General features: G+C 43.7%; 1 protein-coding gene across 2 annotated transcripts in view; it reads left to right on the top strand.

Moving 5' to 3' along the window:
- The first annotated feature begins 1083 nt into the window (after window positions 1-1083).
- Window positions 1084-23932, top strand: part of MICU1 (mitochondrial calcium uptake 1) — a 627696-nt gene continuing 604847 nt past the window's right edge. The window contains exon 1 of one of the 2 annotated variants that reach the window (XM_078643080.1): window positions 1084-1345. The gene's annotated coding sequence lies outside the window, so the exon portion shown is untranslated. The remainder of the gene's footprint in view (window positions 1346-23932) is intronic. The other variant, XM_078643081.1, reaches the window with a different exon arrangement.

Raw genomic sequence — 23932 nt, 5'->3', positions numbered from 1 at the left:
CTTAAGAAACCATGCTTTGTACTGGACAGTGGGTCCGTGTCAAAAGTCTTTATTATGTTCCAGAATGTATTCTGTGTTGTATTTAGAATGTAGAAGTCAGTATGCTGCTTTGTGCTGACAAGGAAGGACGCTTTATGGAGGTTGGAATAAACCTCACTGCATTTACTCTACAATCTACTACTTCATCATTTGGAAGTTACTACATTCAGACTCTGTTTAGGTTGTTATGCATGCGCTGTATGAACGTCAGATGTGTTGATTTTCTCCAGTATTTACACACAATAAATAGCATTTATATAGTGCTTACTACCCCTAAGGAGGAGTTGTAATAATTTAAACATCACTATTTTTTCTTGTAAAGCATTATGTATAGAGGACGTTTACGTTGACAAGAGGCAACATTGTGTTATGTGTAGCTTACAAAAGTGTGAATCTCCTGCCTATATCAGGCAGGTTTCCCTGTATACTCGAATTGAGCTCCAATGTACTTTAAATAAACGCGTGAAACATATATGCGAGGATTTAAGATCTGATGTCACTTCTTATGATGCCACTTTCTGTGATGTCACGCGCCGTGAAGTCACTTGAATACCGATTAACTAGATTAGTCCCCCCACTTATGATTTTAAGACTTGTGGCTTGATTCCTCTCCCCCCGCCCAGTAACAGTGAGGAAACTGAGGCCATATGACTCGGGAATGGCCCTCAGCCCCCCACCGGGCTACGGTCTACACCTCAACAGCACAGAAATAGCCCAAATTGACCAGCACTCTGGCCAAAAAAGCGCCCCACAGCTTCAACACAGCTACCGCCCATTGCTCTCTTTACCAATCCGACCCTGGCATACACCACCCACAATGAAAACGTGGATAACAAGACACCTGAGCGTTTGACGTTGACTTGTCTATTCGTGACGCACATAAACGTTAACTAAACTAAAACAAAATCATGAAATAACGAGACACAAGATCCTAAACAGCACTAACGTGACAGTATTCCCTGACTGCTGACAGTCTACACCTATTAAAGGGCAAGCTCGATGATTTCTTCCGGGGCGCTGAGGAAAGGTCTCTTCCGGGGCGGCGGGGTGGGGAGGGCTGGTCGCTTCCTGATTGGCTGGACCAGGCACCTCAATGACGATCTTATTTTCTCTCCTATCACACGCTCAGGGAGGCGGGATATTGAGTCATGTTTAGGTATTACAGACACTCCCACCCTATTCTGTCAGTTGTCAAACGTTAGCTCGGTGGTGGATTTCTTCTGCCTTCGGGTTTTTGCTGGTATTTGGAAACGGAAGTAAGGTACAGAAATCGCATTTCTAAAGACAGTTCATCGCCAGACAGGAAGTAAGTCCCCCGATGGGTGGGTTGGTAGAAGGTCGAGAAAACCCCGTACTTTGAGAATGTTGACATGGTTGCTTTTAATGCTAGGCGATGTATGGTGGTCCCTAAAACGCTGCTAATTACTACTTTACCTTTCATTGGAAATGAGGACCGTTGCATGTCTTTCATTTAGCCGAATGGAAGAATCCAAACTGTTCTTCTCTGTGTCTTCTAGTTTAGCTTACACTTCTCTAGTGTTTGGACATTGGTTGTTCTGTCCACGCAAAAAAATAAGAACCATGTGTTTGTTGTAATATAGAACCCGTGAAAATGTCAGCATGTATAGATAGGACGTTTTTAACATACACCGTGTGCGCTTAAATTCCAAATCCGTAGGTGTTTGCGTATTCGTATACACTTCTTGCTTCTCCGGAAACTGCTTTTCACTGCAAAGTTATTTACATGCATCGTGAAAGCGACTGAATGAGATGCTTGCTGTTTTATGTCAAGTGGACCAAGGAAATGCTATTTAAATGCTCAGTGAGGGTAATGTGTATGATATAGATTTCTATGCGAACCTAGTTTAGTAACCAACATCACGCTAAGTGGAAACAATGATTGAAAAGCCAGGGAAGAAATGCTCTTATCGTGTCGAACATGTTACTAATAATGGGTGTGTTTCCTGGCCGATTTAATATTTGCTCTGCTATGTTAATTCTCGGAAGAAGCTTACCCCCCCCCTCCCACTCCCCTTCAAGGTGTAAACTGTGCCTATACAAGTAGATTTGTCATAATATTGAAACTGTAGATGCTTTAATTCTGTTGTCGTTTTTAATACTACTAATAATTGCTGTTTCAGGTATTTTGCTCAAAATGATATAAATATTGGAACGAGGCACTGTAGTGTGACAGATGACATGAGAATAAGATTTGTCATCAATTAAGATTTATTGTTTACACGGGCCCACAGGGAGCGGGTGTAGCTGGCAGTCACCGCGGCGTCAGCTGTCATCTGTCACACAGATCACAGTGACGTCACTTAAATACATTCTGAACATTCCATGGTGACACTGAGTGACGCTACCTAACGGAAAGAGAAAACATACTGGAAATACAACCTTTTGCCCCACAACAAGTACAACGTGTACAACATCTCCCTTTCTCCATCAAAAAACATAACATGAGTTTATTCCATAACATAGTCCTTAAACCTTGTAGGTAAGTTGATAACTCTACCCCCTCTGGAAGACAAACCCCCAGTGAGATTTATTTCAGTGCCCCTCATGCCTGTTACTTTAGATCCAGTTCCCTCTATATTGTTTTCTAACATAGAGTCTTCCTGAGTCGACACAATGTTCCCATTAACCACTGAACAACTTCTAGAACTGTCTCCCAATGTCATTGAACATCCTGGGCTGACACTGAGGTGCAACTGTTCTGTGCTATTAGACACATCGTCCCATTGCAGGACACTTTCATTCAGACTTTCATCTCCTTTTTCCATATTCTTCATTATTATTTTCTCTTGCCCATGTTTGAGCCTTACCACATCGTCTTTGCTGCGCCATCCTTCCCCTTCTATGAATACTGCACCACCTGACGCCCTTCCAATTTTCATGGGTTTACTGAGTTTAGATTCTCCTTTGCTTATCAAGCCAGGCTTCTTTACTAACACCCAGTCTCCAGGTGCTATGCTTTTGTCTTTAGCCCTGTTTATCTTATCGGAATATACCTTGTTTTTCAATTGTTTATTTTCTATGCTCTCCTTCACCTTGAGTTCTTTTTCACACACTTCTCTTGCTTCAACTGTTGCTCCTTTCCAACCGCCTAATTTTGGTGTCATAATATTGTTACATTCTCTTCCCCTCATTAAAAAAAACGGTGTATACCCAGTTGCATCTTTTGGCGTATTGTTATACGCATTGATCTTTTCCTTAATGAATACTTTTACATCCATATCATTTGCAATGGCCATTTGGATTCCTTCTTTAAAGAATCTGTTTATTCTCTCGACTTGGCCATTGCTCTTTGGACTGTATAGAGGTGTTTTTTCCTGTACAATTCCATGTCTTTCCAAGAACTCGATCATCATTCTTGAAATCAGCTGTGAACCATTGTCCGACACCATGACTTTTGGCTGTCCTTCACTTTCAAACACTTTTTCAAGAAATTTTATGACCACTTCAGTTGTAACTGCATTAACAAACTTGTAGCACACCCACTTAGTATAGTAGTCTGTCAAAACTATCAAGTACTTGCATGCGTCTGAGAGAATGTTGAAAGGCCCTGCAAAGTCTATTGCTACTTTGGCCCAGGGCCCGTCGGGAATTTCCACTTTCTGCAGTTCATTCTTTTCAATTCTCCAATGTTTATCAGATTTTAAGCATTCCTCGCATTTGTCTACGTGACTCCTTATTTCACTGTCCACACCTGGCCACCAATAGTACATCCTTAGAACGTTTTTTGTGGCTGTGGTGCCTGGATGCCCTCTGTGAGCCATTTTTATGATCTTTTGTCTGAGCTCAAATGGCGGCACAAACTCCTCTTTTTAAGTAATTATTCTCCAGTGTCAGTTCATCACTCACCTGCTGGTAAGACCTAAGTTCACTTGGGAGATTTCTTATATGTGGCCAACTGGTCTGTATATACTTTTTCACTTTGGACAAGATGGCATCTTTTTCCATACATTCCTCCCATTCACTGTCCGATATCGATCCTTCGCACATGACCGTTGCATCAATGTGCGCTATTACACATTCAGTGTCGTCTTGTTCCTCCTCCTTTTGTTCCTTTAGTGGCAACCTCGATAGGCAGTCCGCTCTACTGTTTTTTCCTCCTTTTATGTGCTCAATCTTGAAATTAAATTCCTGGAGTTTAGACATCAATCTAATCAATCTAGAGCTTGCGTTTCCATTGCCTCTACCCTTACCATCCATCATATATACTAATGGTTTGTGGTCGGTTACAAGTGTGAAGCTCTTCCCCCACAAATAGTCTTTCAGTTTATGCACTGCCCACACGCAAGCTAAAGTCTCACGTTCGATGGTGCTGTAGTGGACCTCTGTGACATTAAGCTTCCTGGAAATAAAAGCAATTGTGTTCTCTTCACTTCCTTTTCTCTGGCAGAACACAGCACCCATTCCCTCATTGCTTGCATCTACGGTCACTACATTGTCCAGTTGTGGGTCATAGGGTTTCAGTGCAGGTGCATTCGCTATTTCCTCCTTGACTAACTTGAATGCTTTATTCTGTTCATCCTCCCATTCATATGCTACATTCTTTTTCAGCAATCTTCTGAGAGGTTCCACTTTTTCTGCATATTTCTGTATGAATTTAGCATAATATTCACTGAGGCCAAGGAACGACTTGAGAGTCTCCTTGTTTCTTGGTTCCGGGGCCTCCCTTATTGCACGTACTAAATCATCTTTAGGCAAGATACCATCAGCTGTTAGGACATGCCCTAGGTACTCAATCTCCTTTGTCATGAATTTACACTTATCTTTTGAGACTGTCATGCCTTTCTTCTCCAATACATCTAGAACCATTCCAATCAACCTTATATGTTCTTGTTCAGTTTTTGAATGTAACAGAATGTCATCTTGAAAGGCTTCCACCCCTTTCATTTTCCCAAACAAGACCTCCATGAGTTTCTGGAAAACCCCTGACGATGATGCCAGGCCAAAGGGAAGCCTCACATACCTGAACGCTCCAAACGGAGTGATGAAAGTTGTCAATTTCTTAGACCTTTCTGACAGACACACCTGATGATATGCGGCTCTTAAATCGATCAAAGAAAAATATTTTGAACCAGATGTTGACTGAAGAATGTCTGTGATTTTGGGTAGGGGATGGCAGTTTACAATAATGTTTTTATTTAGCGACCTCAGGTCTACACATAACCTAATATCCCCTGTCTTTTTCTTCTTTGATACCACAATTGCAGAAACCCATTCAGATTCTTCTGCTTCTTCAATCACACCTTCTTCCTTTAATTTATCGAGCACTTCCCTCAACTCTTTCCTTATGGATAATGGTATCGATCTAACTTTGTGTTTACTTGGTATAGCGCCCTCCTTTAGTTTGATGTCATGGTTGAACCCCTTCACACAACCAATTTCATCTTTGAACACTTCTTTGTGTTTTTCAAAAACTGTTTCTAAATCTTCATCTCTTTTCTCTATACAAATGCTGTTCATCCATTCCTCTCTCAAAATCACTGGATCCTTAGCCCCCGGTACTAGTATCACCCCTAGTTGGGCTAGATCTCTCCATCCTACTAGTATCCTACCTTTCTCTGCAACATAAATATTGGTTTCAATTACTCTTCCCTTGAAAGTTACAGTGTCAACAAAATATCCCAGCATATTTATGTCCTTTTCACCAAACGCTTTCGGGTTTATATCAGATTCTGTCAGTTGTACACCTTTCCATTTTTCTTCAAAAAGAGTGTCAGATATAGTCGTAATGGGCGCACCAGAATCTGCAGTAAATTTTAGTTCAACCTCACCAATTTTCACATCACTGACAGGACCTTTTATCCTTCCTTCCTCTATTTCAACATATAAAACTATATTCGCGCACATATCCTCATCAAAATTTCCTACAGTACTAATACTCATACTGTTATTCATTCTTTTGGTTTTACATAAAGTGGAATAGTGACCATATCTTTTACATTTAATGCATTTTTTACCTATAGCAGGACAGTTTTTAAAATCTGCTAAGTGCTCATTTGATCCACATCTGAAACAGCACAACTGCTTACCTCCCACCTTCCTTTCACTCATACTTTTGTCATACGCCTTACCATCAACCTTCTTCTTTTCCTGTAAATAAAATACATTAGTGTTATTCCCCGTAGAAGATAACTCTTTAGTGGAAATTAGAGACCTCTCTATACCCCTTGCAATGTCTATGACCTCCTGCAAGGCCGGTCTTTTGCATGCTAAGAGCCTCTCCTGCACCTTCTTTGTGTAGCAATAAAAAAAACAATTTGGTCTCTTATGTACACATCAGTCATTTCCTCATATTCACATTCTACTGCCAAAACCCTTAGACATGCAACGTAGTCTTCAATAGCCTCCCCTTCCTGTTGTTTCCTTTGGGCAAATTTATGTCTAGCAACCATAATATTGTTCTCCTCGTCGAACTGCCTTTCTAACCTTTTCAGTGCTTCCTGATACTCATTTAAAGGCACAAATGTTCCAGGTGGACTCTCATATTCGGGCAAGCTATCAAAAATGTCCTGACCCGCTTTTCCCAACAGTCCAAACAATAAAGAACATTTCCTTTCTGCATCAAAGGCTTTCCCATCTATTGAAACGATGTAATTTTCAAAAGCCCTCACCCACTTTTTCCACTTCATTGTGGGCTTACCAGGCTCATCCAGGAACCGAGGAGGTGCGCATATGTTATTGCTTTCGGCCATGTTACTCACAATATGTTATGTTAACTTTTCAACTCACTGCAAAGTTAATGTTAGAACTGCCTCGCGTTTATTGCATATACGCTTCACTTGTAAATTGCTTACTTGAGTATAGTCTTTTTTATTTTACTTGTAGGCCCCTTGCCTAAAAAAACGCGATGAATCTTTTACTCGCAGATCCTATAATTTTACAAACGCGACGTATTAGTTGAAAGTTTCAAGCTCTTATCACTCGACTTAGTTCATTTAGTCAATTTCCAAAATGGCCGCACGCTGTACACGCACGGTGACGTGCGCTGTCCTGGACCAATCAGCTTACATTCCCGGCATGCTTCACGCGGCACAGCTGAGGTAAATGAAAGACGCCTCACTGTTACCTTGACACCGAAGCGCGCCGATGACTGAATTTTCACAAGCGATCTCAAAGGTACAGCAGAGGATTTAAAAGCTGTATATTAAATCAATACCACTGTCGACAAGCTCATTCCTCCATACGGCTTGTTTGAGAAAATGAAGTCTTATTATTTACTTTACGCGCTGCCGATATTCTTCACGTTAAGCAGTTTCTTCGTTAATATTCTTCAATCGACTAGCGCTCATCATACTCCGCAGTGTACTCACTCAGCTTAACTTAATTGCTCCTCGGTCTGATCACAAGCTTAGTAATTCAATTCTCCTGATCCACCGATTAAATTCTGCAGGCCCTTGTTCCAACAGCCCTCGTCGCCAATTGTAGTGTGACAGATGACATGAGAATAAGATTTGTCATCAATTAAGATTTATTGTTTACAAGGGCCCACAGGGAGCGGGTGTAGCTGGCAGTCACCGCGGCGTCAGCTGTCATCTGTCACACAGATCACAGTGACGTCACTTAAATACATTCTGAACATTCCATGGTGACACTGAGTGACGCTACCTAACGGAAAGAGAAAACATACTGGAAATACAACCTTTTGCCCCACAACAAGTACAACGTGTACAACAGGCACCAGCGGGAACCCGCCCACTATTTTCACAGTGGACGGGGCCCCGCCCTTTCCAGCGCAAGAAGTTGGCCCACAGTGGAAAATGGGGATTTTTCCTTGTGTAATTTTCCCACACCGGGACACTTTAAGCAGGGCCTGCGCGTTGTAAGCTTTCCATTCTGAGCAACAACGTGAAGACGTTGAGGTGGCTTGTTGTTACAGCCTCTCAAGCTGGGCCAAAGACAAATGCCTGATTTAAATGGCCACCAGCCTTCGTTTTGTTCGAGTGGCATCCTGGCTGGGAGCTACTGCAAGACTATCACCCAGATGAGAGAGCAATCGAGGGAAAACGGGCACACAGCTTATCATCACCTTACAAGTACTTAAGGTTTTGACTATGTTCAAACCTATGTAAAAAGAGATTTGAATGCATTGGGATGTCAGGTGTATCTGTCTGTACGAGTATTTACAAGAATAACAATTTGAGTGCTACAATTGTTTTGATTGTAATTCTTTTATAGCGCTGGTCCGTCCAATATAGCGTGTCAGAGCGCTTTACATCACATGCACACAAATATACATTGACAAAAATGATACAAGTGTGTAAATCAATGTAGCGGATGTGCTGCATAAGACAGTGATGGCAGTACCACTAGAATTATGCGTCGGGGCGGACCAAAATATGCGGCAGGTAGACTAAATTATTCAGCAAGAAAAAGCAGATTAATCCTCGTAATGCAGCACATTTAGGGCTAAAATTACCTCATTATTTTGTAATTTGTAAGCATTTTAACACTATCTGGGCAATGGTTTCACCCAGTGCTTCAAATGGGAAAAAATAAGTGCAGGTACTCATTCAAATGAGCTAGAGGTGTAGTGAGGGGGCGGGGCTAGGGGCGGGGCTAAAAGCAAGACATGATGATACTTTGACTTCTATATTAGTTGCAGCACACACCAACACACAGGAGAAATGTGTTTATATAAAGAAAGCAAGTTAACTCATTACACAAAATGAAAGAGAAGTAAGTGCTATAATATGTTATCTTCCCTTTTTTGCAATAGATGCACCTTCTTAATGCTATAATGTTAATTGCTGTTGTTTGGCACAAAACCATATATTTTTCAGCACATGAGTAGGAAGAAACTGAAAATACCCCCACATCGCACCACAGCTCTTATGGCACCAAGCAAATGAAGCAAATAATCAAGACCCTCCTCAGAAGATATCTTCATCATACCATTTACCTGCTGATGTCCACCATTTAACCTTTACAATCTGTCGTCTATTCTGTCTTTCAACCATCATTCAGTTTTTCACCATTCCGTCTGTCCACCCTGCATATACAAACCTATCCATTCATTCTTTCACTCATCCATCTCTTTATCCACCCTTTCGCTCATTCATCAATCCTTTCGCTCATCTGTTCATCAACCCTTTCACTCCTTTATTCCATCCACCCTTTCATTCCATCACCCTTTCACTCATCCATCCTCCATCTCTTTCATTCATCCATCCAATCTTTCACTTATCCACCCAACACCCCCCTTTTATCCAATCATCCACCCTCTTTCACCCAGCAATCCATGCTTTCACTCATCCATCCATCTATACAGCCACCCTTGCTCACTCATCCATCCACACTCACCACTGAAAATACCCCCACTTCGACCCAAAGCTCTTATGGCACAATGTAAATGAAGCAAATCATCATGACCCTCCCCAGAAGATGGCTCTTGTCTCGTCCATAGATCTATCCCTTCATTCTTTCATCCTACATTTACCTGCTGATGTCCGCCATTTAACCTTTACATTGTGTCGACTGCTCAGTCTTTCATCCATCATTCAGTTTTCACCATTCCGTCTGTCCACCCTTCATATCCAAACCTATCCATCTCCAAACCTATCCATTCATCCTTTCACTCATCCATCTCTTTATCCACCCCCATTGCTCATTTATTAATCCTTTCGCTCATCTAGCCATCAACCCTTTCACTCCATCCACCCTTTCACTCAATCCCTCTTTTCACTCATCCGTCATCCACCCTTTCATCCATCCTCCCTCCCTTCCTTTCATTCATCCATCCAATCTTTCACGTATCCACCCATCATCCGCCCTTTTATCCAATCATCCACTCCCTTTCACCCAGCCATCCATGCTTTCACTCACTCATTCATCCATCTATTCATCCATCCATCCATCCATCCATCCATCCATCCACACATCCACCCTTGTTCACTCATCCATCTATAACATTTACACTATAAATACAACGTTCATTGCCTCATCAGGTTCTCCATGAAAGTTGTGACTCGTTGTATCATGCTCTTTTTGACTACTCCCTCAGAAACCTGTGTCATCTGACACTTGTTTGCACAAATGCGCAGGATAGTGTGGCTGTGATTGACAGCACAGGGCCTGAACGGACCCTGCTCTGTCAAGCACAGCGTGATGGTGAGCACCGGGACATTATTCAAATGAGCCCCGCTGAATAGCTCAGCTGGTGCTCAGATCAGGGTTGCAGAAGCGGCGCCTTGGCGCCAGACACACGTTTCACTCTGCTCACCAGCACAGCCAATGAGCCTTACTTTTCGTGAGTCCCGGTACTCTCCACGGCAGCAGAGAAGTGCCGGTACTCAGAGTGATACATTTGAAAAGTGCCGATACTCAGTACCGGTGAGTACCGGCCCATTTAAAGCACTGGTTTCACCTAATTAGTTCTGCTTTGACTCTCAAATACAGACATAAGCAACAGAAAGGTCACCAATGAACCCTTGCAAAAGGCATTCCACTGAGTGACAGCACATCACTACAGTTTTAGTAATTTGTTATCTGCTTGAGCTAGAAATAATTTGGTGTTGAAATCTGCACATTATACAGCATATGATGGATTATGTGGCAAATGTGAGAAATGTATAATTATGTAGGAAATGCAGCAGCTGCAAAATCGCATAATTCCAGTGGCTGTGAATGAAGGTTACAAGGTTTAAGAGTCACCCATAGTGCTACATAACTCACTGTGCTAGATTATAAGGATTGTAGTTTAGGAATTGCAAGTAATAAAAGGATCTCTTTGTTAAAAGCAGTAGCCAACTTACCTATCTACATAAAATAAGAACCTGTCTTTTGCATGCTGCATTATGTGCTTTGCAGAAGATATCTTAACCTTTCTATGCTACTTGGAGAAAAAACTGTGTTTCGAAAAAACACAGCTATCTCTAGCATATACATTAATCACCATAGTTATCTTAATAATGTTGTTATTATTACCTGAGATTTAGTGGGCTTACTAAGATCTCTAAAGCAGGTGCCTTGAATCCATAAGGTATTTTAAAAAATTCAGCCAATGCAACCAATAAAGCAGTAACACATTTATTGTCACTTTTCTCCTTGTTGCCAATTTCTTTGTGGCAGACTTTTTTTTTAGAACAATAAATCTATAAGTTGACTTTCAGACTGCTTTCCACTACTCTTCTCATGACCCCACCCCATTTCAGGAAAATGTTTCCGACTCCAAAGGTTGGACCCAAGCGTACCATTACAATTGCCCTCGCCCCCCCCCCTTCCCGGCCAGCCTTGCTTCTAAATCCTAGCTTCTTTAGAAATGGGAAACCTAATAAATTAATATTGTACAGCCCGTAAATGAGGTAAGCATGAAACTGGCAAGTAATTCATGCAACAAAATATGCACTCTCCCTTCACAATTCAATAAAGTGTATTTTGTTAAAATGCAGAAACATTTCGCCATATTATTTAAAATTATACCACTGCATCGACGGGCATTTACTAAAATTGATAGCTTCAATGTAGTCTAAACTTGGAAACAGTCATGCCGACCACTATCCTGACAACAATGCTGTTCATGTTCTACGAGGCAAGTCAATTGTCATGAGCACCCTATATGTGGCCTAGATTTGTATTGTCTTTCGAGCAACATTATAGTCTATTAGATCAAACACAAGAGAAAGAGTTGCCTAGGATCATAATATGTTCAAATGTGGAAACTTTGATTGATCCCAGGTTTTCTTCTATCACAGTATTCAATTCAGGCACTTGAATGATATCTCTTTATTTCTTCAGTTTTACACCAAAGGTTATTGCTTTGTCTTTAATTCATGGCACATGAGGTTGGAGAGTGGGTGGCAGAGAGAAGCAACTTGCAAGGCTATTGGCACATACACCCTATATATGGCATATATTCTTATTATACTTGGAACAACATTATGGTCCATTACATAACTAAAACAATATATCTATTTGCCACTTATGACTAAGTCCCAGCTCAGTTTCCACTTCTTGCTTATGCTTGTGAAAGTTTCATAGACCGATGTATGTGTTTCACTTGTCAACTTTACCTGATTGTTTCATGTCTGGTCAGTAACACAGACTGATGAACTTCTGTGCCTATGAACTTCATGTCCCTTGGCTTCATAATCCACTTTACAATCTCTGCAAGCATGCCGGATGGTTCACAAACCCAAACTCTGCATTCGCGCCGGATGGTTCCCAAAAATGGTAGGGATGCGCTTCACTGCTTGTCCTATTCCGTGGCAACTAATCTGTCAACAAGTTTCAGTTCTGTTTTCTGCAGTTACTAAGGTCTCCTTCCAGTCAGGGTGCCATAACTCATAAAATATTTGTTCCTAATTCAACATTGTGGTTCCAGTTACATCAGTTTTGCACAATGCTTACAGTTCGAGGTGGTGTTGCTATGATTCCAACATAGCTGCGTGTGACACATATGTCGCTGCAGTAGTAAACTTATACCTCAAACAACTTAAGGATAAGTTCATCACTGTTCAATATTTTACTTTGAATATTTAAACCTTTTTAAGGATTTAAAAATCCCCTGAATAATGTATCTTTTTTTTTTACCTGATGTTGGATGTAGAAATATTCTTCCTGTATTCCCTTACTACTTTTCTTTAGGACATGTAAGGTATTGGCTTAAAGCTTAAGGGGTCGGGCCCATGGAGCTGGCACAGGAAACTTGTGTATGCTTGGCAAGTGCTGGCTGTCCATGTACCTAAGGACTCTGGCTACACTAATAGCTGTCGAGGCACACACCTAGCAGGCCCCTCAAACAAATGCACAAGAGTAGTTTTGAGTGTATTGACTTGTATAGAATATTGTCTCTTAATTATAAACTCTTTTCAGAAGGTTTCAAGGTCTGTATTGATAATGGGAGGAATGGGATTACAGCACAACTGCACCCGGTTTTGAGGGCAATAAAGAAACTTAGTTACTTCAAGTGACCATAAAATGGGCTTCAAACACCATGACCTGAATAATGTTACCCATATAACACTGTCTTGGTATCGCACTTCTTTCTAATGTTCATAGATCCCATGGTTAATCATTTGCCATATGTTCACAGATGGCTGACTGCTCATCGAAATGTGGATGATAGTCCATTTAGGAAGGTAGATCCTACTGCCCATAACGACAACCAGTACCAGATGCACAGGATTTTTTTGAAAGTGATTTTGTTACTCATATGTTTGGGGTTCAGTTATGTAAAAGGTCTCACTATATACTCATTTCATGCTGGTAAACCTCCCTTGGCAATATATCATGATCTAGAATGTCAAAATGAATATGTGCAGAATATCCAGTTATAACTTTATTTTTCTTGGGGAATATCACTTGCCCTGCTCAGAATACCAACTGAAGTGTGAAACTTGCATTTGTTTGATAAAGATCAAAGTGCTAAAATTGTCAGTGTATATAATGGTGGTATGTTTGGTAGGTTAGTACAATTTATAGTTTTGATATTCACAGTTGCATTTTTAATGCAATGCATGAACTGTGTTTTTTTTCTTGGTGCCTAGCTTGTAGAACTTAGTGCTTTTCTGCTGTAGTAGGTCAAACACCAAAAGTGATCCATAATTGGGCAGTTAATTTCTGCAAACAGGGAACTCAAGCCACAGGATTATGTACTGATCACATTTTATTTGTTAAATCTTGTAGAGCTCTCAAATGTACTTATGATAGACTGCAATGGGTGTGTGAATGGGTTTGAGAATGATAGTGTGGAAGTTGGAGTGGGTGTATGAAAGGTTATATAGGGTGTGAGTGGGTGCATCCAAAATTCTGTGGATGATATCAAGAGTGATGTAATTTGAGATGTCATGAGTGGTGTTACTGACCATTTCATGAGAAATATAATATGTAAGGTCATAAGCAGTGCATTGCGGGAGCGCAAGTTATTGTTAGCTTATTAACTAGAATGGCTGAATATCTCTGATTTTGTATGAGCAATACCTGAGCCTAGCTATAATCTCTCTGTAACCTTTGTTTTGTCAGTGAATACACATATATATATATATATATACACACTTGTGTATATATTCACTGAACAAAAACATAGGCGACAGGGACGTTCTAGTTCGGGTCAGATTTCACTCGTACATAACTCTGCTGAGCTAACTATAACTTATGCCTCCGCAATGCACAGCTTATGACCTCACATATTACATCACTCAAGACATGATCAGTGACATCACTGATGATATGCTTGAGGTCTTAAGATTTGACGTCTCTTCTTGGGATGTCACTTTCTGTGAAGTTGTGATGTCATTTTTTGTGATATCACACTCAGTGTCACGTGCCGTATTGCCACTTTCATTCCGCCTAAGCAGGAGTTGCGTTGGAATCACGACTCCTGCGAAAATGTAAAGAAACGAAGCGCCGACTCCCGCTCTTCATGGAATTAAGGCCTCTGAGTGGGCCAGGTCCCGGGGGCAAATAAAAATAATGATCGGGGGGACCCCGCAGCCCCGGGGACCACCACCTCCCCAGGGCTAAACACAGAGGAAATGGGGGGGGGGCGGGAATGTGGCTACCCCCGGAGCCTGGGGGACTGCCACCTCCCGGTGGCTAACTCACTTAAAGTCGGGGAACCACGCGCCCCCCTGCAGCTACGGGGGTCTGGGCCTCCCCAGGGCTAATTGACTGAAATGCAGGGGGCCACACCTGGCACCCGCAGCCCCGGGGACCACCACCTCCCCAGGGCTATATTTAAAACTAATATGTGGGGTGGCTCCAGCCCCCCCCTCACGCAGCCCAGGAGTCCCCCACCTCTACAGGGCTTATTTTTTGTTGGAGGTTGCCCGCCCCCCCCCCCCCCCCCCTCGTGGAGCCGTAGTTGGCACTGGGGACTGCCAGCCCTAGCAATGTCCTGAGGTGTCAACCCCTGGACATTGCAGTTTGCTGCTAACTCTGGGCCGCTTCATGGAAGCGAGAGCATTAAAAATGCTTCAACGAAGCGGAGCAGAATTGCTTTTAGTCGGGGGTAGCTGCATGTCAGCAGCCCCCCCTGTCTAAAAGCAATGCTGGCTCCCGCAGGAGGGAGTGAGCCAGCAGGGACCGCGGGGACCTTCAAGGCCACCCCCCCTTTCCCAACCTGGCACGCTTCTGTTTGGGGAATGAATTCCATTTTACTCCTGAGGGCTTCAGGACTAAAGTGAACTACATACAGAGACACATGCACCGATACACACATAGAGACAAACACACGCAAACGCACACAGAGAGACAGACACGCACATAGAAACATACACACAGAGACGCACAGACAGTCACGCACACATAGAGACTGACACACGTATCGAGATGCACACACAGACAGAGACACACATAGAAACAAAGATGCACACACAGAGAAGAGACATACTTACAGAGACAAATGCACATATAGAGACGCACACACAGAAAAATACGCGCAGATAGAGACATGCACACCGAGACAGAGATGTGCACTGAGAGACAGAAACGCATGAATGTTTGGCCAGCCGTCTCGGGCCAGCCAAACATTCATGCACACTTAGCATGTTCCACACCCAGGCTGCATTACAGCCTTGGTGGAGAACATCCACAGGCTCCCATTTCCTGGCTGAGTGCCGAACCACAGCACTCAGACCAATCACAACGCTGCTGTTAGACCTGGCACCATTGGCGTGGGTCTCCCTTCCATTTTGTTGCTGTTGCCTCATGTGTTTTTGCTGGTGTTAGCACTCTGCCACTGCCAATCTGTGCCACAGTGCAAGAGCTCCCTGTATAAAATGTATATTGATTGAATTCCATGATTGGCTTATTTGGTTTACTGTCAGGCCCCAGTAAAGTGCACCAGGAGTGCCCAGGGCTTGTAAATCCAAATGCTGCTAGTGGGCTTGCAGCACTGGTTGTGCCACCCACAGAAGCTGCCTGGTAAAGTATTTCTAAGGTCTGCCATTGCAGAACCTGCGTGCAGTCTGGTACTGTCATGCTGACTGGGCAAGTACACCTACTTGCCAGTCCCTAAACCTTCCCTTAACTTCATATTAGTCACCCCTATGGTAGGCCCAAGGGCAGGGTGCATTGTAAGTATAAGGTAGGACAAGCCCTGATGTGTGTGGCATGTCCTAATAGTGAATTACAGCCATTTTCATTTTTCACTATTGCAAGGCTACCTGTTCTCATAGACCAGAATGGCCTGTTAGTATTGTTATATTCTATGATCGTAACAGACTCCGTGAACATGGTAGAAATTTGAGTTTAGTATGCCTGAACTCAGAATAATAAAATACATCTTTTAGTAAAGTTTATTTTAATATACTGCATTTGCAAATACCACTTTTAGAAAGTTGGTATTTGCTTGCCTAACCTTTTCAGCCCGCCTCTGCAAGGATGTGTATCTGCTGTCTAGTTTCTGTGAGTGATAGGGCCGGGGAATTCCAGGAGACAGGCTGGGGCAGCCAAGTGGTGAATAGGAAGATTACATCCAGATGGGTGGGAGGAGTGCACCTAGACTCTGAATAGGGCTGTGCTCTGCCACCACAATGCTGGCTCCACCTCCTGTGTAGCGTCTGATGTCTCTGCCCTGCACACTGAAAAGACAAGCCAGAGTCATATCAACAAAGTGCTCCAGAACTGGACTGAACTAGGCAAATGCCCCCTGGCCTCAAAGAGCAAAAGAAATGTGGTATAAATATTGGGGCCCTGCTCCCATAAATTTAGATCCTGCTGAAACAAGAAGAACCTCTGCCCGACGAGAAGGGGCTGGGAAAGCTGCAAAGAGGAGTACTGTCCCTGACCTGGGGGATTGGCCTGCAGTGGTTGCCTTGCTGCGAGAGGAGAGGAAAAGACTTTGTTCAACTTGTGATTTCAAAGATCTCCATGGGCTTGTGGGTGAGCTTGCCCCCTGAACGGAGTCCCAGGACTATTGGACTCCCAACGCCTTCACTAGAGCTGCTGGAAATTGCCAAATTTCCTGTGCCACTGGAGCCGCGATCTAAGTGCGCCTCGAAGACCTGACCGCTGGGAAGCCCGTGCCAGTTGCCACCACGAACCGTGTGACTCCGCTCCCTCTACGAGCCCTAGCTCGCACCGTAAGACAACCGGGACGTTTGGCACACCGCTTCACCCTCCCTCCTTCGAGTCGCACCACTTGGCGTGTCCCAGCCGCTGGCATTTGAAGTACGAAGCGCACCGCAGGGCGGAGTACGGCTCGCACGCTTGCAGCGTACAGTCCGCACCGCGCTGTCCGGGTTTAGCAGGCACCCCGCTCTTGAAGGCACGGCTCGCACCTTGCATCATAAACGTGAACGCATCCCGACTAGGACCGTCCGCCTCGCTCCCCGTGGCCCCCGCTCTACGCCTCGCAGGACGCCTCGCAGGAGATGCCTGTAACGAGCCAGGGCTCGCATCGCAGAGGGGCCGACAACGCTCCTGGCCCGCCTTCCATTTTTCCCCGCATTGTTAGCCGGACTCCTCGAACCTAAGGTACTGTAAAATGACTCGCACCCCAGTAGTGTACGCTTCGGATCGGAGGGTCCGCCGGGCTGTTGTATCCCATCGGACACTTTTTCCAATGCTGTGAGAGTCGAACAGAGTGCACGAAGCGCACAGAACAAGAAAGAACGCATTTTTAAAGAACTCTTGAATCCTAAATAGTACTGTGACCATTTTATTGCCGTTATTGGATCTTGTGCTAAGCCTTTATATAAAAGATACTTATTTTTATACAAACCTTAGTGTGGTGTCCATTTGTGGTGTTGTCACTGAGTTACTGTATGTGTTCACAAATGCTTAACCTATAACGCTCTGAGATAAGTCTTGTCTGCTCGCGCCACACTACCAAGAGGGTGAGCAGAGGTTATTTTAGAGGGTAATCCCCTTATCCTGACTAGAGGAGAGGGTCCCTGTTAGTCACAAGTGCCTACCTGTGCCAACCAGAGACCCCCAAATCTAACAGCTGCATTGCAGCGTTGTGATTGGCTATGGGGAGCCTGGATGTTTACTGTTTCGGAGTGGAGAGACGGGGAGAGACGTGACGAGGAGGACGCGGCGAGGTGGTCATTGAAATGTTATTTTAATTTACCCCCTCCTGCCCCCCTCTCCCCTTCCGCCACCCCGATCTGTGCTAGCCGCCACTGTGGTTGAGTCAAGCCGTCCTTCAGTACGGTTTTGCATATCTGTACTCTTCGAAGCTCTGCAGTGAGCCTCTGAAGAGACAGTCAACTTACAGAAATGGCATCATAGCAATTTATGCACATGAACATAACGCTGGGTGTAATCTGAACGTTGCAGCCACACCAAAGGCAAAATACAGATTTCCAGAGCACAAAGACAGACCGAATCTGCTAAAAAGTTGGATTTCCCCACCTTTTTGCCAGTAAGAAGTTAGCTGGAACAAATGTTACAGAAAAAAACAGTTTTTAGATAACAGAATCTACCATATAATTTAGAAAGTAAAATACCTCCATGCATAGCAATAAAAATTAAATATATTAAATTAACACCAAACAAGAATTACTTCATAACTAACTTTAAAACAAGCATTTACAATGCAATAGGGCTCGCAGCATTAAAGTTTGAGTTATTTGCATTGTGTATGACAATGCGTTGCATAAAATGTTTAGCAAACTTTGAATTGGTGAGCAGTGAGTGTGTGTGCAAGAGTATGCTGTTCTTGAAAGCAGTGTGGTAGAGAGTGCAGGAATTTGGGTGACCTGAGCAATGTGGATGATGCACCTCATGCACGGGGCTGATACAGTTATTATTCATACAGCTCTGATGATGTGCACTCACTACTCTGCACTCACTACTCACTACTCTGCACTCACTACTCACTACTCTGCACTCACTACTCTGCACTCACTACTCTGCACTCACTACTCTGCACTCACTACTCTGCACTCACTACTCTGCACTCACTACTCTGCACTCACTACTCTGCACTCACTACTCTGCACTCAGCACTCACTACTCTGCACTCAGCACCCACTACTCTGCACTCACTACTCACTACTCTGCACTCACTACTCTGCACTCACTACTCTGCACTCACTACTCTGCACTCACTACTCTGCACTCACTACTCTGCACTCACTACTCTGCACTCACTACTCTGCACTCACTACTCACTACTCTGCACTCACTACTCTGCACTCACTACTCACTACTCTGCACTCACTACTCACTACTCTGCACTCACTACTCACTACTCTGCACTCACTACTCACTACTCTGCACTCACTACTCACTACTCTGCACTCTGCACTCACTACTCTGCACTCACTGCTCTGCACTCACTGCTCTGCACTCACTGCTCTGCACTCACTACGATGGTGGAGGCGACCACCTTACTGGAAGAAATTGTTAAACACTAATAACGGAGGAGTTGGTGCAACAAAAAGAAGTCCCATCTGCTGTAGTGTCTAAAAGTATATCCAACAGCAAATTGGCGGGAAATGGAGCAATGATGCTATAGCAAATATGTGTGCCTGTGCTGCATGGCATACTCTCTATCCTCCTGTGATTAGCATCAGGAACATAAACATTTTAGTTCACCCTGTTCTTGTATTAGTAGCACAAATGGACTGCACGACTTGAGCGGTCTTTAGCGCCCCCTGTCGGGTGAAAGTGGCTTCACCAAGTGCTCGGCTGTGACTGAAAACATTGTGAATCCAAAACCCTGCGACCTTTCTCTGACAGACCTGCTGTAAATGTCTTGTGGTCGTTGTTTGCTGTCACCCTCCCCAGACTCCAGTCTGCACTCGCCTCAGAACGAGAGCCCCCTGGGGCACGGCGAGGCATCCCTGCGCCGCTTTAATACTTAGCCTCTCTATCGGCATGGGAATCTCAGACACAAAGCACTTTCCATCTCCCATTTCCGAAATAACAAATTTCCCCAGCATGCCGGCGCTTCTATCTATCTCTGTTGTGGTGTTTGTAAAATATACAGACCACGCAGTGCAGGGAAGAGCAAACACATCATTATGCCTTCATGACAGAAAAGCCTGCTCTGCTCGAGTGTAAACTCATTTTTCTCCAGGTGACTTTTAAGTAGCCTTGCACTATTGTGTGGGGGCTTCAATCAATAATCTTTGTCAAAACAGAATATACTGCATTGTCATTCTGTCCCTTTTAAAACAAAGCCGCGGCCTGTGAAGGAGTAATGGCCGTCTGCTTCTGCCTCCTCTTAGTATCGAACTCTTAATAACAATAATGACAAGCATTACAGTCCCCGTTCCTTCCGCGCGTTCAGCCGAGCCCTGTGAATGCAGCGAGCGCGTTCGCGTGCGCGTGCTCATTTCGAATTGCCTCCAAGGCGATGCGCGCAGCCAGGAATGTCTCCTTGAAAGGAGACACGGCCACAATAAGTTCTCGGCGGAGACGCGCTTCCGCGCGTTCAGCCGAGCCCTAAAAAAGTAATTCTCTTCGGTGTACAGCTGCTGCACAAGTATATCACAACAATATGAAACAGCAACACTGTTATGTTAAATGCGTAATGCCGTTAATATAACCGAGAAGACTTTTTAGGGATGTATTGATCAGTAGCCATTCTGAAATTAAAACGTGTTTTAAAGATCTTGACCATTAACTTGGAACAACTGCCCACTTCAAAAAATGAATGGTAGATACAGCCTCTGTAGCTGTCATTCTGCAACTTTCCAACTGGCCCCCTGAATGTTGATGGATTTGAATTGGGATCAGTCATTGTTTAGGCAGGCAGCGTGTTGGTTAATGGGTACTTTGCATATTTTGAAACTAAAATACCCCTAGAACTTGGTCACACTGTGTGGTCCTTGGCAAATCACTTTATGTTCCAGTGCATCAGACTGCGTTCCTTTTTTTAAATTTTTTTTATTTTATTTTGATTTTGAGAACAAACATTTAACAATACAGATTCCAACTTACACAGCAGAATTGGTTATTAAGACAGATTAGCAAACAAAATTATTTAACAATATAAGAATACGGTACAACAAAACATTAATTGAAATTGAGAATAAGGAAAGCAGAAAACAAGAAGAGAGAAAAAAAGAAAATAATCAATACACCAAAAAATCGTAATTCTTTTAGCCATCCCATTCCGCCACTGGCGCCCAAATCCTGGTTGCCAATTGTCGCCTCCTCCCCCCTTTACACGAAAAAGCAGAAAATTCAAGCCTATGAATAGCTAACAATCTTGCTCGCCACTGCAAGAAGGTTGGAGCTTCCGGAGACAGCCACTGAGATGTTATACATAGGCGGACCTGCGACATAGCAATAAATATATGGGCTGATTTATATAGAGAATTACTACCTGCTAGACTATTGCCAACCTCAACCCCACATATCGCTAGTGCTGGGGTCAGTACACAACTAATCTTAAGTGTAGCATTAATAAAGCGCTCAATATCTTCTAAGAACCCACCAAAGGATGGGCAGGAATGAAACATATGAATTATATTGGCTGCCAGCAACCCGCATCGTGCACAAGCATTGCCCTTTATGGCACCCCACTTTGCAATTTTAGCGGGCGTGTAATATAGATCTAGCATTGCCATATAACTTTGAGTCTTAAGTGAGCCTGACACAATAACCTGACTGGCAAGTTTTAAAACCGGGGTTAAATCGATACCTGCCCTTCCAAGTTTCAATTCCCACTTAGCGCTTTGGGCTGTCAAATCATCCGGAAGGGTTGATACTATGTATTGATTTAGCATTCCTATTCTGCTTCTTTTCTTAATCAATTCAATAATTGGTACTTTATCCAAAATACCTGGTGTTTTCCTCAAATGTTTATAAATAAAGCTTTGAATCTGCAAGTACTTAAAAAAATCACGTGGAGATAATTTAAATTTATTCTTAATTTCACTACAAGGTAAAACTTGTCCATCCTCCACCATATCGCCCAACCCATAGACGCCCTGCCTTTGCCAACTATACATAATATAATCTTGAAAGATACTAGGAAACACTCGGGTGGCTTTAAAATGCGTATACAGATTCATATTTGGAATAGCTAGTTTCCTCCTAATTATCCGCCAAATAGTACATGCAGCCATCATAACTTTGAAGCGGTTTCTCTTATAGTAGCTGGGCTCCAGGACCTCGAGCAAAATACCCTCTGCAGCAGCGCCCAGCCCTATCTCAAAGATAGTAGGGAGATTACATATTGGTACATTCGCTTTATCTCCACATATCATCACTCCCATTACTTGTAGCATTGCTGCCCAGTAATACATGACAAGACTAGGAACCGACCAGCCCCCCGATCTCGAGGAAGGCACATCCATTTAGCTGACCGATGTGAGCGCCTGTAACCCCACAAAAACCTATAGCAGACCCTATCTGCCTTAGTCAGACTGCTTTGAGAAAATAAAAGAGGGATGGTCCTAAACAAACATAAAAACTTAGGAAGAACTAACATTTTAATAACGCTACAACGTCCATATAAAGATAAATGTAGACTGTCAAGTCACTCTAATTTAGTGTTCACTGCATCTATCACCGGTAGGATATTTAGATCCGGAATGCTATCCACTGCAGGGCTTATACGCACAACTAAATACGTGGCTTCAGGAATGACTGGGGCGTCAGAAACTGACATGCCAGGCGTCTGAACCACCTGAGTCTTTGAGACATTCAGCTTATAGCCTGATACTGCCCCAAAATGCCTTACTAGCTCCTTAAGTTCCCTAAACGCAGATGGAACGTCAGATGTTATGACGACTATATCATCTGCATACGCTAACAGGTTATACAAAGTATTGCCAGCTCTTATCGGTACTATATTCTGATTAGCCTCAATTTTAGAGAGAAAGGGGTCTATATACAGGCCAAACAGCAGGGGTGAGCAAGGACACCCCTGCCGTGTGCCACTAGTGATAGAAAAAAAGCTAGTCTGCTGTCCAGAAATACGAAGTTGGGCTCTTGGAGAGAAATACATCGCACAGATCGCCTGTATGAATTCTGCAGGGAATCCCTTCCATTTAAGTACGGCCCACAGGAACCCCCAGGAGACCCTGTCGAACGCCTTCTCGGCGTCCAACAGGATCAACCCGAGGGGAGAGTTTGTAACATGAGCCCAGTCTAATAATGCAATGGAGCGCCTGACATGGTCAGCCGTGTCCCGACCCAGAATAAATCCATGCTGGTGCACAGAGACCAACGGAGTGATCACTTGCGCAAGTCGGCCTGCCATTATTTTTGAGTAAATTTTCGAATCACTATTAATTCGTGAGATCGGCCTAAATGATGATGGTAGCAACTCAGGTTTGCCTTTTTTTTTAAACAGCACTATGGTTGCGTTTTGCCATGATTCAGGCACTATGCCCCTCTGGGCTGCTCTTAGTACCTCAAGGAACAAGCATTGGCATTGCCAATAGGTCTCGCTTGTGGGACCTTATAAGCACATCTTCCACCTCATTATTTTGCAGCCTAGGCACATGTTCCAATGCCGCCCAGCGAGTGGCGCTGTTTCCTCACATGAGGTAAAGAAGGAAGAGAAATGCACGGCCGTGAAAGTGGCTCTCGGGGGCGCATTGCTTTGAAGTGTCGGGTCTGATGCAATTATGCGAGGCAGGCTGGTTAGGAAGCAAATGGCAAGGGAGGGAGGCTGAGGCTTTGATGTGGGGAGTCACAAGTGAAGTGAATAATTAGGGGAGGAGAACTGGCAGGCTGATAGGCAGAAGGCTCAGGCAAGCTCGTGCATGAAGGAGCTTGCTGTCACGTGATTCACGTGAACTTAAAGAAAACTGCAGCGCAAGAAGCCCTTGGTTTCACGAGGATTTTGGCTACTTGAATTCTCGCTCCGCTCGATGCGCTTGCGCGCATCGATAGGTCGCGAGACCTAAAAACTGTCCCAATTTCCACTAGAAATACCTTATAGAATTCTAGTGGAACTGCATCTGAGCCACCAGCCTTACCGTTAGCCAAGGATTTTACAGCGAGCTCGACCTCCTCCCATTGA

This window comes from Lissotriton helveticus, chromosome 5_1 (genome assembly GCF_964261635.1).
Source record: "Lissotriton helveticus chromosome 5_1, aLisHel1.1, whole genome shotgun sequence".
Lineage (NCBI taxonomy): Eukaryota > Metazoa > Chordata > Amphibia > Caudata > Salamandridae > Lissotriton > Lissotriton helveticus.
Note: the sequence above shows the minus strand (reverse complement) of the source record. Positions and strands in the feature narration are given on the sequence as shown.